Below are 12,995 nucleotides of genomic sequence, written 5' to 3' on the forward strand. Positions count from 1 at the left end.
CAAACTTCTATGTCAATATTCTGCCACCACCTTCATGAACACACACATTTATTCAAGAATCCCCAAGCTGCCGAAATTCTTCCTCAATACCAAAGTGTCCTACAATCATCAATTTTCATCTAAGTGCAAAAATCACCTTATACATATGAAATATTTTACTAGGATATTAAATCACCATAACCAACATAATTCTCATCAATTATACGTACAAATAATTCATCAATACATGAATACATGGCTGCCCAAAAATGGATATCTCAATAACTCTTCAAACTTAAAAATTTCCTTCACAAAACCAACACCCATAACATGTACACAAAGTTTAACAAAGAAATCTTCAAAAATGCTAACTTACCTTATGGTTGGGACTTGTTAAACCTTCACCAAACTTCTTGATTTTAGTATCAAACCCTTCCTTGTGATGTGTAGACAATTTTTCATGAAGGAACCTAAGAGATTGGAGTTGAAATGGAGGGGTTGATGGAGCTTGCATGAAAATGGAAATGGAGGTTTTCTCTCCTCCTTCAATTCGGCTTGGATGATAAATGAGGAAGATGAAGTTGCTGCTGGATATAGTGGACTTACATCAGCCTCATTTTGTGTTTAATTTATTCCTTTAGTGGCCCACTCACTCCATTTTATCATATAATAAGCCTAAATGTGTTATTTACACATTTTTCACTCCATTTTTGGTTATTTGTATTAGGTACCCCCAATTTAATTTTTCATTTTATTTTCTAAGTGTAATATTATTTATTTTTAATGGACATTTAGGTCAAAAGACAATTCGGGATGTCAAATGACCATAATGCCCCTGTTCGGGTTGCATTCCCGATTTTTCGGTAATATCGGGTTTTGTCCGTTTTTTGATTTCTCACTTTTCTTTGTACTAATTACTTAATTTTTCTTTGATATTTCTAATGATATTTATACTTCAATAAATATTTATTATAGTCCTAAAAATATTTTCCGTGGTTCCCCAGCAGTCAGGCTAGTCAACGGTCCACGCCGTGACTTCCCGGTGCGGTCACCCATCGCTAGGATTCCCGGCTCGCTTAACTTGATCACATTTCTTTGCTATTATTTTTCCTTTGTTTTTCTTGTATTTTCTTTTCTTGTATTTCATTATTTTATGTCTTCTCACTCATATCGAAGTGTAGTTCTAGGCATCCTAGCTGTCCGGACAACACTGGTCACCGGAACAGTAGAACGCACTACCGAACTTAGGGGTGTTACAGCAGTAGTTCTTTAGGTATTCTACGGGATCATGTTATGCCTTACAGAGGGGTAAGGTGTGACACAAGGCTCGGTGAGGCTATATGAAAGAATGCCTTAATCATCTCTTCATCAAGTATATGCTAGGATTTCACCTTGATAGGTCCTAGAGACATGTTTTAAAGCTGGTGAGACATTTTTAGGTTTGCTTGTATTTCAAAAATTTTCTTCTAATTTTGCAAGTATAATGTGACAAATTAATGGCTATGAAGGGGTTTAACTATTTTAACTCCACTTAGGTTATTTAGTTTTTCACAAACAATATATTGAAGACTTTTGCCCATCTAGTTACATTCATTCCTCTTTCCTAGAGAGTCCAATCATTAGCTCATCAAGGTTTTAGTTATAATTATAAGCTAAATGCCTTTTCAAAAAGTTCAAAATTTGCAAAACAATTTCTGGATTTTTGATACAGAAATATTAATAGACATAATAAGGTGATACATAATGAAATACAATACATGAATGCAATGCATGAAATGCACACCCAAACTCAAATTTGACATTATCCTCAATGTCATCAAGATATCACAATCAGGTCAAGAGCAACATCATAAATGTAATAACAAGGAAAAGCTGATGGATATAGAATACTTTCCCTTGAAGCATGCCTTCCCTCAAAGATTTGTGAGTTTAATCTCCATTACTCCTTTCAAGGGCTTCTTGAACCTACAAAGTGAACAAACATCAAAACAAGTTTGGGAGGATGATAAAATAAAAGAAACAGACAAATGCAAAGATTAAATTTAAAACTTGGGTTACCTCCCAAGAAGCACTAATTTAAGGTCATTAGGTTGACCCCTTTTAGAATTGCTAATCAAAAAGTGATTTTCGCTCATAGTAGTTGTCATGTAGTACCACATATGGGTCTTGCTTTGTGATACCCTCAAGATTGGTACGAATTGAAACAAGATTGGACATAGCATGAACAACACATGGCTTAGAGTAATATGCTTGGGAAGAGGACTATTTTAGCTCATGGAGGACATGTGATGATGTAGGAAGTGTCCATGATAGAAAAGGGTTTTCTGGTGGTGTATGTGTAAAAATCACTAATGAACTTAAATTGATAGTTTTATTAATTTCTTCATCCACCACCTTTATCTTTGATTTGTCTTCATGTAAGCACTCTTCCAATGACCCTCCATCAATAAAGGAGTTGCTTTCTTCAATTTTAGGTTCCACTTATTCTTTAAGTAACTCCTGTTCTTTTGGGAATTCTACAGGTAAGTCATCTTCATAGGAATTTTGTTCTTGAAGTTTAACTTCTTTTATAAGTTCAAATTCCCATGAAGCTTCTTTATTTTCACAACCTTGTTCGTTCGATTCCTCCTCAAAAAGTGATAGCTCATTGTTCATCATTTGGTTGTCAAAATTTTCCAATGGAGCTACAACCTCTTTAAATCCCACTCTCTCATCTAATTGTAGCTCAAATGGTTGGTGTGAAATATTAGGCTGATGAATGTGTGGGGGATATTGGTGACTCCAACCTTGCAATGAAAGATCCCAATACCAATGGTAATCAAAATCTACTATGTCATTTAGCAAGTGAATGGCATCCTCATGGTTTCTTTGAAGAACGTGATCACCAGTAGCTCAAGCTCCATAATCTACCCAATTCCTTGTCACTTCTTCCAAACCATTATAGAAATTAAGAGTAAGTCCATGATTTGAAAGATTATGATTAGTAAATTGCTCTACCAATTCATTAAACCTTCTCCAAGCATTATAAAAAGGTTCATTATGTTGTTGAATAAAACTTATGAAGACTTGTCGATGAAACATCTCAATGTACCTCACAAGAAAAACAAGTACAAACAAAATTAGTCAAGAAATAAATAATAAAAGAAATAAGAATGTCTAAATTAATCAAATCACTAATCGTTTGATATCAAGCACCAGTCCTTGGCAATGGCGCTAAAAACTTATTTGCAGGTTTTACAAACATCAAAAGTGCATGGATCACTAATAAATAATAAAGCAATGAGTAGAGTATCATTCCCATGAGGACCGTATTGAGTACCAAACTATAGTGATTTTAATTATCTAGACGATCTAGTTATAGAGTAATAATAATTAAATCTAAGCTAAAAGAAATAAAGTCTAAAACAATTATCTAAACTAAAATACTAATGGATGAGAATATTCTAGAGCTAAGGGTTCACACTTTAATCAATTATAGAATCAATCTATTTCATTCAATAATTGGGAGATTATTACTTTGATGAAAATTAATCCTAAGTTATCTTAACTCCTCTCTCAAGGCACTCAAGGTGTATTTTAATTAATCTAAACCCTACTTTCGTGGTGACTAAATTAATTAAACCCTTTAAGATGCTTGATTAATTTTGGAATTTTACAAAGGTCATCAGTGTAACGGCCTAGCCTACTGGCTAGCATTGTCCGCTTTGGCCTAGCACATGCTAGGCCTCACAGATTTGTCCCTTGGGCTTTTACACCTAAAAGCGTGCTAACCAATGTTCCAAGACCACCCAATTTAAGTCCAGGATCTCTCTCGTGCTTTGTCGATGTGGGATTTGCCTAAGGGACCTTTCTCCCCCCCTTTTGGGACTCAGTGTCCTCGTTGAGGTTTACCCCACCATCACTCAAGAGGCCACGCAGAGTGCTCTGATACTAATTGTAATGGCTCGGCCCATTGGCTAGTATTGTCCGGTCCCTTAGGTAAATCACACATTGGCAAAGCATGGGAGAGATACTGGACTTAAATTAGGTGGTCTTGAAACACTAGTTAGCACGTTTTTAGGTGTAAAAGCCCAAAGGACAAATCCGTGAGGCCTAGTATGGGCTGGGCCAAAGTGGACAATACTAGCCAGTGAGCTGGGCCGTTACAATTGGTATCAGAGCACTTTGCGTGACCTCTTGAGAAATGGTGGGGCAAACCCCAGCGAGGATGCTGAGTCCCAAAAAGTTGGGGGGGGGGGAGGGAGGGAGAAAGGTCCCTTAGGCAAATCCCACATCAGCAAAGTACAGAAAAGATCCTGGACTTAAATTAGGTAGTCTTGGAACACTGGTTAGCTCGTTTTTTGGTGTAAAAGACAAGGGACAAATCCATGAGGCCTAGTATGGGATGGGCCAAAGCGGACAATACTAGCCAGTGAGCTGGGCCGTTACAATCAGCCTATCTCTAGGTCAAATTTCCTAGGTTTAAAATCCTGATTTTCTAGTACTAATCTTCACCTTTCAGTTCTTCAATTAGTATTTTAGATCATAGCTAGGTAGGTACCAATAAATAGCATGCATTAAGAACACAAGAGATTGAATCAAAGAATAAAATTCCCAATGTATTAAATAAAATCAAACCAGATCCATAATTATATTGAGAGTGCTACATCCCTAACCCTAGAATAAAGAGACTACTCACACATAGTGAGTTTTACAATCAAGTTTATAAAAAGATAAAGAGAAGACATGAGAAGAATATAGAGTGAAAGAACCCATAAGGAGAGTTGCAACCTTGGACTTTTGGAACTTCAGTTGAAAATCCCTTCTAGCAATCTTGCATATCTTATTTCTCCCTTGCCTCCCTTGAAGTTGATGTGCCTCCTTGAATGTAAATCGGCTCTCTTGAATGTAAACTCTCCACCCTTTTCAATCCTTAACTTGTTATATTTATATCTAGTGTAAAAACCCTAATTTTAGAGTCCTAGAAGCATTAGGAGTCCATCTGGGTCGAGTTAGAAGCAAGAAAAGCTACATCAGCATTGCTGTCAGGGGACTTTACACAGGCCGTGTAGTGATACAAGCCCCGTGTAACTTTCTGCCACTTTGTTTTTCAAGTTTTCTTCAGTCCAAAGAGTTGCACTGGGTCCAAAAAGTTACGCGGGGCAGGTTACACAGCCCGTATACTGCTTTTGGCCTTGTATTCTTCACGTTTTAACCTCTAAATCTCTTCCAAACTCGTCTTTGATTCTTGAACCACATAAAAATACCTGATAAAATATAAAAATCAATGAATTGAGTTGGATTAGCATGTTTTCCAAAATAATAATGAAACACATAAAAATAAACATGAAAGGAGACTAAATGCTAACTAAATGCAATGAATGTTAACCTTAATTGTCTATATAATTTGACTTAATCAAAGATTCATCCAATTGTGCTACCTAACACATAGAGATGTGACGCTAGAGTTCTTAAGTAGTTTCTAGGCGACCTTATGGGCTACAAATAGGGGAGACATAGGTAGGATAGAATTTGAACTTTTAGGCATGGACCAAGTAATGAACATGAATTCAACACTGTGTTCGGATTCGACACTGAGGGCTTGCAAGAGATGTAACACCCCTAAGTTCGGTAGTGCGTTCTACTGTTCCGGTGACCAGTGTTGTTCGGACAGCTAGGATGCCTAGAACTACACTTCAATATGAGTGAGGAGACATAAAATAATGAAATACAAGAAAAGAAAATACAAGAAAAACAAAGGAAAAATAATAGCAAAGAAATGTAACCAAGTTAAGCGAGTCGAGAACCCTAGCGATGGGTGACCACACCAGGAAGTCACGGCGTGGACCGTTGACTAGCCCTGGACTGCGGGGAACCTTGGAAAATATTTTAGGACTTAAAGAGACATCAATTGAAGTAGGAATATCATTAGAAATATCAAAGAAAAATTAAATTATTAGTACAAGGAAAAGTGAGAAATCGAAAAACAGACAAAATCCGGTGTTACCGAAAAATCGGGAATGCAACTCGAACAGGGGCATTATGGTCAATCGACATCCCAAATTGTCTTTTGACCTAAATTTCCATTAAAAATAAATAATATTATACTTAGAAAATAAAATGAAAAATTAATTTGGTGGTACCTAAAGTGAATAGCAAGAATTAAGGGTTTAATGTGGAATAAGTGGGAATTTAACTTATTAAATGATTAAATTGTGTGAGTGGGACACTAATGAATAAACTAAAAGCAAAATGGGGCAGCTGTAATTCCATTACACCATCAGAAACTTCATCTTCTCCAAATCACCAAACCTTGCCGAAATGAAGAATTAAAAGACCTCCATTGCTGTTTTCTCTCAAGCTCACCTAACCTCCTCATTTCACTTCCAATCATTTAGGGCTCTTCATTAAAGATTGTCTACACATCATAAGGAAGAGCTTGATACCAAAATCAAGAAGTTTAATCAAGGTTTAGTAAGTTCCAACCATAGGTAAATTTACATTTTTGAATATTGCTTTGTTAAACTTTGTGTACATGTTATGGGTGTTGGATTTGTGAAGAAAATTTTCAAGTTTGAGGAGTTATTGATATGTCCATTTTAGACAGCCATGGAGTTATGTATTTAATGATTTATTATTACATATATTTGATGTAAATTCATGTTGAGTAGAGGGATTTAATATCCTAGTAAGTTATTTCCATGAAAATGTGGTGATTGTGCACTTAAATTGGAGATTGACGAATTATGGGACACTTTGGCATTGTAGAACATTTCGGCAGCCTTGGGACACTTTGATAAATGTATGAGTTCATGAAGGTATTGGCAGAATATTGACATTGAGGATTGATGGATATGTATATAGGTTGGTTGTGTAAAGTGTATGTAAGAATGAGTAATGTTTAGGTGTATATGTGATTGTACTTAGACTTTATAAATTTGAGTTTATTTGGTGTATTGAGGATGTGTGTAATCTTCCCAAAGTGACTTTAAAGTGAAGTGGTATATGGTTTTGGCAATGTACCAAAACAGAATTGGTAAGGGAAGTGGACATATAGTAAGGTGAATGTGTCATTGATGTATATTTAAGCAAGGTAATTAAGGGCAGCATGCATTTTAACCTATAACTATAAATGTGTAACTTCAATTTGTATGAGACCAATTGGAGGTGAAACTAGGCACAAAATGTGCCAACTTTCATTGAGAAAGCATACCAAAATTCTGCTTGCAAGGTGACATGAAAAATGACCAATTCGGATTAAGTGCAATTGAAACCTAAAAATTGACCAATTTGGCAGCAGTTAGTGTTTAGGCCATAACTCACTCAAAACAGGTTCAATTGACCTGAAATTTTAACCATGAATAGTTAAGACCCATACCTACAAGTCTTATGAAGACACCAAAGTCCAGAAATGACCATAAGCAAGTCAAACAGCTTGCACAAGTTCAGGTCCAAAAACTGGCCGAACCAAAGTTGACCAAATTGACCTAAAATGACCTAATTTGATGCCATTTGACCAGCAATAGTAAAATGACCATAACTTGGTCTACATAACTCAGAATGACCTGAAATTTTGCCCCGCGTGCAATAAGACATAGATCTATAAGTTTGTAGTTTTGATCGAAACCCGAAAACTTAGGGAACTAGGTCGTCCGGCTAGGTCAAAATAGTATACTGGAATCCAGCAAGTTGCAATAAAATGCACTAAACAAGGAAATGAGTTTGGTAAAACGTACCAACCCTAAAACCCTATCGAATGTGACATATTAATGATACAAAAACCTAATTTACCTAAAACGCATCGAAGGTCGGTATATTAGGTGATTAAGCAAATAATAGCCTTCAGTGAATTACTTATCGAACATTATCGTTAGAGACAATTTAATTTAGTACTGAAACACTTCAAATTGTGTTTCTCAGTTACCAAAGACTCAGGAAAAGGGAAGGAAACACTGAGTCCAGACCAGGAGACAGTCATCAGAGATTTGTGCACAACTAGTTTTCAACTGATTTTACTCTGAATAAGATTTCATATGATTAATTGTATGTTATTGATTTAAATTGTGTTTGTGCACAACTAGTTTTCAACTGATTTTACTTTGAATAAGATTTCATATGATTAATTGTATGTTATTGATTTAAATTGTGTTTGTGCACAACAGTATTTCTTTTGAATTTTTCAATTGAAATGAATTATGACTATTTGTACATTATTGTTTTAAAATTGTGAAAATGTGTTTGAATGGATATTTATTGCTTGAAAAGCATTGTAAATGATTTGATGGATACTATTGATTGAAAAGCACTGTAAATGGTTTTTGTGGAAATTAAAGATAATTATGAATTGTGTTGCCATTTTGTGAATGAAATTATAACTTTGGAAATTTATTGGATTCTCACGAATCATTTGAATAAAATGTTTGGAATTGATTTTGTGTTCACACGTAGCATGACAGTATCATATCATTCCTTCTCCATTTATGGGGTTGTGATTGTTTATTTTCCTTCTCCATTTATGGAGTCGTGATCGTTTATTTTTCTCCCTCTCTGGTTTACCAGTTGAGGTGATCGGATGAGTACTCATTATATAGCTAGCTCCCTTCCTCATTGATTTCGATTAGTGGGGTTGTGATTGCTTTATCGTGGTGTACAACGCGGCATTGATCGGAAATTTGTGTCATGGCTTAAGTTGTGAATGAATTGGCAACACTGTATTCTTAAATTATTCGACTAAATTGTGTTGTTATGCGATTTGATAATTTGTGAAATGAAGTTTAAATTCTTATTGACATTTACTGTCTTTTGAATTTAACTATGTTTAAATTACTGAGATTTATTGTGATATTGTGTTAAATTCCTTATGACAGTATTGTCTTGAATTTAACTATGGTTTTTAAATATCCACTATTTATTTGAATTATGAATTGTGATTTAAATTTGTGTTTGGTTAATGTTGTGCACCACTGAGACATTGTCTCAGCGATAGCTTTTTATTGCTGTCGCAAGTAGACAGACAGACAGGGCAGCAGACTAGGCTGCTATTACCTCCAGCGAGAGATTTTCGGGTATAACGAGTATACCACATTTTGTATTTTGTGCGGTAATGTATGATCACTGTATGTACATATTGTTTTGGTTTTGAGCAGTTGTAAATTAAAATTGTACATTGAAGCTGTAAAGTGAATTATGAGTTATTTTGACTTGTAAAATTTGTATTATATTTCTTTTATCTCATCCTTTGAAAATACTGAAAAATTGTTGTGGATTGAGTTGAGAAAAATATTGTGTTGAATTTTATTGGAGTTGAGATTTGGAAAAATATTGAAGTGCTTTTTACAGGTTTTCTGAAGAACTGTTTTATCCAAAATACAGATGGCACTCTGCCAAAATTTTTACAGAAATTCCAAATAAGTCAAATGTGTTAGTTCTATCACTTCAGTTCACAAAAGTTTTTAACACCTGTAAATAGTGCTCACCACTGTGAAAGAAGTAAGAAAAGTTTTTAAAATCCCTTGTAGTGTATTTAATGGGTTATCAGTAGACGGAGTTGATAATTCATTAGGTATACTACGGGATCATGTCATGCCTTATAGAGGGGTAGGGTGTGACATGTTTAAGTGGTATTAGAGCAAAGTTTTTAAATTCTGTTTTCACCTGTTACTTGAATATTCTTTCTTCATAGTACAACTGCTCAATATCATTGTTTGATACATACTGTACATTACATTATAAATATGCACTAACGGGAGGAAATCTCCTTGTGTTATTGGTTCGGGAGATCTAAAATCCTCGCATTGACTATGGAAGAGGGTGATCGTTCAGTCGATCAATCTATTGAGGCTGAGGTGCAAGGGGATGCCCCAGGCCTACATAATGTCGATGGTTCGATTGCACCACCTGCGATCTGCGATTTCCTACTCGATTCGCTCGGTAGATGGTGCAATGTTTCAACAAATGGTGGAATGTACCTACTCAAGTCCCAATACTGAGACACGATGGTACAACCACTTTGTCTCCTACTAAGCGAGATGACAAATTGATGAAGTATGGGGCTCTGAGTTTAAGGGACGATAGATCCTCTAGAAGTCGAACAATGGTTAGAGAGGATGGATAGGGTGTTCAAGAAGCTACATTGTACAGAGGAGCTCAGATTTGAATACTCAGTGTCCTTACTACAGGGGGATGCTTATGACAGCTGGAAAACCATTCCCCACAGTTTAGTAGAACCTGCAGTGCTAACATGGAATGACCTTCTCAGGGAATTCAGACAGAAATATGTCCCTGATGCTTATGTAGACCAGAAGCTACAAGAGTTCCTAAGTCCAAGCAGGAGCGGATCGGTGTGAGTATGAAAGAGAATTTTCCCGTCTGAGCCATTATGCAGTGAGTTTACTTTCTACCAGCAGGGAGAGATGCAAGAGGTTTGAAACTGGCTTGAAGCCCAGTATCAGACTACAAGTAGCCGGCTTCAAACACACTAACTTCTCTGAAATTATTTCTCAAGCTCTAGAGTTAGAAAGAATTGAGTCTGAAGCTGCTCTTGAAAAAAAGAAATCAGAGAAGACAGAGAAAGAGGGAAAATCAGTAGAACAGAGTTCCAGTGGTCCTACTAGAAAGAGGAAGAACTATGAGGGACACAGCAGGGGTGGCAAGAAGTCTGGTAGGGGAAGACATTCAAGACAGAAACCTCCTCTATCTTGTCAGCAGAGTACCGGAGGTTCCTACCATTCCCGCCAATGTGAAAATTGTTGAAGATATCATGGTGGGATATGCTATAAGGCTATTAGAGCCTGTTATAACAGTGGAGGCATAGGACACTTTGCCAAGGACTGCACCAGTAGTCGTAGAGTTGGACCACCTCCTACTACTGCAGAAGGGTCAGTCCAAAGCCCTGTCACTAGAAGTTCACAACCACCCAGCAGAGGTAGAGGCAGGGGTAGAGGTAGCCCAGCAGGCAGCCAAGGTACAATGAAACATTCAGAGCAAGACAGTGCTCCAATCAGAATATATGCAATGAGACAGAGGGAAGAGGCCGAGACATCTGATGTTGTGGCTGGTACCTTCTCAACTTTTAACTAAGATGTGTTTGTATTATTTGATCCGGGTTCTATCCATTCTTATGTGAGTACTAGCATCATTGATTGCATTGCTATTCCATGTACAAAAATGGACTTTGAGGTCCTAGTAACAAGTTAAGCTAGGGACAGAGGTCGAGGAAATAAATTTTGATGCATTAGTGATTAGTCCTTTAGGATAGGAATTGTGATAATAAGTGAAATTAGTTTTGGAAGAGTTTATCAGCGAAAAGTATTTCCTGACACACCATAAATTATAAAGCTAATTGGCGAGCCTATTTAATGTAAAGCAAGAGGACGTAAAAGTAAGTTACAGTAATAGAATTGCTCTAGATGAAGGCAGAGATGTTACTGTTAGTAATTGTTAATGGATATTGTAATCAGAATAAGTTCGGATATTAGTGAATTCGAAAAGGATAAAGGATAGGATAGTTTGATCTATTGGGATGTATTGTAGTAACTATGCAATGTTCTTGATTGTTTATCTTTGTAAACTCAGATTATAGTACTAACTTGAGATTATTGTGTAGAGCTACGTACTACTGATAGTACACCTAGATGAGGATAGTTGCCAACGGCATACATTTTAATATAGTTATGCAGACATAATTTAATTGTTAGAAATAAGATTTAAAATCCTACTTAGGGTTCTAAAACTCAAAAGTTAGAATATCGAAAGGTTATAGTTAGGTACAAAAGAAAGTAAGTTATAAAATATTGTGAGATAAAAGAAGTTATGGAAGTAGAGATTTGAATAGTTGATTCATATATAACAAATAAATATTACGAATGTGAGGAAGACTATGGACCAGAATGGTCAGAGGACCAATGACTGATGAATGATTCTAACATGACCTCAAGGGTCATTCAAGAAGCAACGTGAACCGAAATATTAGAAAGATAACAAGAAGAGGAGATTGGTGTTATCCAAACAAATTAAACATTGTATTAGATTATTAAAAGTCTTATACAAATTTGAGAAAAAAAAAAAGATTATACGATCATATAGAAAGGAGAAAATAAACGTATGACTATTGTAAGATGGCTATTGGGTAAAATTTTGTGGAAGAAATTTATTTAAGGGGGGGAGATTATAACACCCCTAAGTTCGGTAGTGCGTTCTACTGTTCCGATAACCAGTGTCGTCCGGACAGCTAGGATGCCTAGAACTACACTTTAATATGAGTGAGGAGACATAAAATAATGAAATACAAGAAAAGAAAATACAAGAAAAACAAAGAAAAAATAATATCAAAGAAATGTAACCAAGTTAAGCGAGTCGAGATCCCTAGCGATGGGTGACCACAACGGGAAGTCACGGCGTTGACCGTTGACTAGCCCTGGACGACGGGGAACCCTAAAAAATATTTTTAGGACTTAAAGAGACATCAATTGAAGTAGGAATATCATTAGAAATATCAAAGAAAAATTAAATTATTAGTACAAGGAAAAGTGAGAAATCGAAAAACAGACAAAACCGATTATTCTGAAAAATCGAATGCAACCCAAACAGGGGCATTATGGTCAATCGACATCCCGAATTGTCTTTTGACCTAAATGTCCATTAAAAATAAATAATATTACACTTAGAAAATAAAATGAAAAATTAATTTAGTGGTACCTAAAGTGAATAGCAAGAATTAAGGGTTTAATGTGGAATAAGTGGGAATTTAACTTATTAGATGATTAAATTGTGTGAGTGGGCCACTAATGAATAAACTAAAAGCAAAATGGGGCAGCTGTAATTCCATTACACCATCAGAAACTTCATCTTCTCCAAATCACCAAACCTTGCCGAAATGAAGAATTAAAAGACCTCCATTGTTGTTTTCTCTCAAGCTCACCTAACCTCCTCATTTCACTTCCAATCATTTAGGGCTCTTCATTAAAGATTGTCTACACATCATAAGGAAGAGCTTGATACCAAAATCAAGAAGTTTAATCAAGGTTTAGCAAGTTCCA

The sequence above is a fragment of the Hevea brasiliensis genome, chromosome 12 (assembly GCF_030052815.1).
Source record: "Hevea brasiliensis isolate MT/VB/25A 57/8 chromosome 12, ASM3005281v1, whole genome shotgun sequence".
Lineage (NCBI taxonomy): Eukaryota > Viridiplantae > Streptophyta > Magnoliopsida > Malpighiales > Euphorbiaceae > Hevea > Hevea brasiliensis.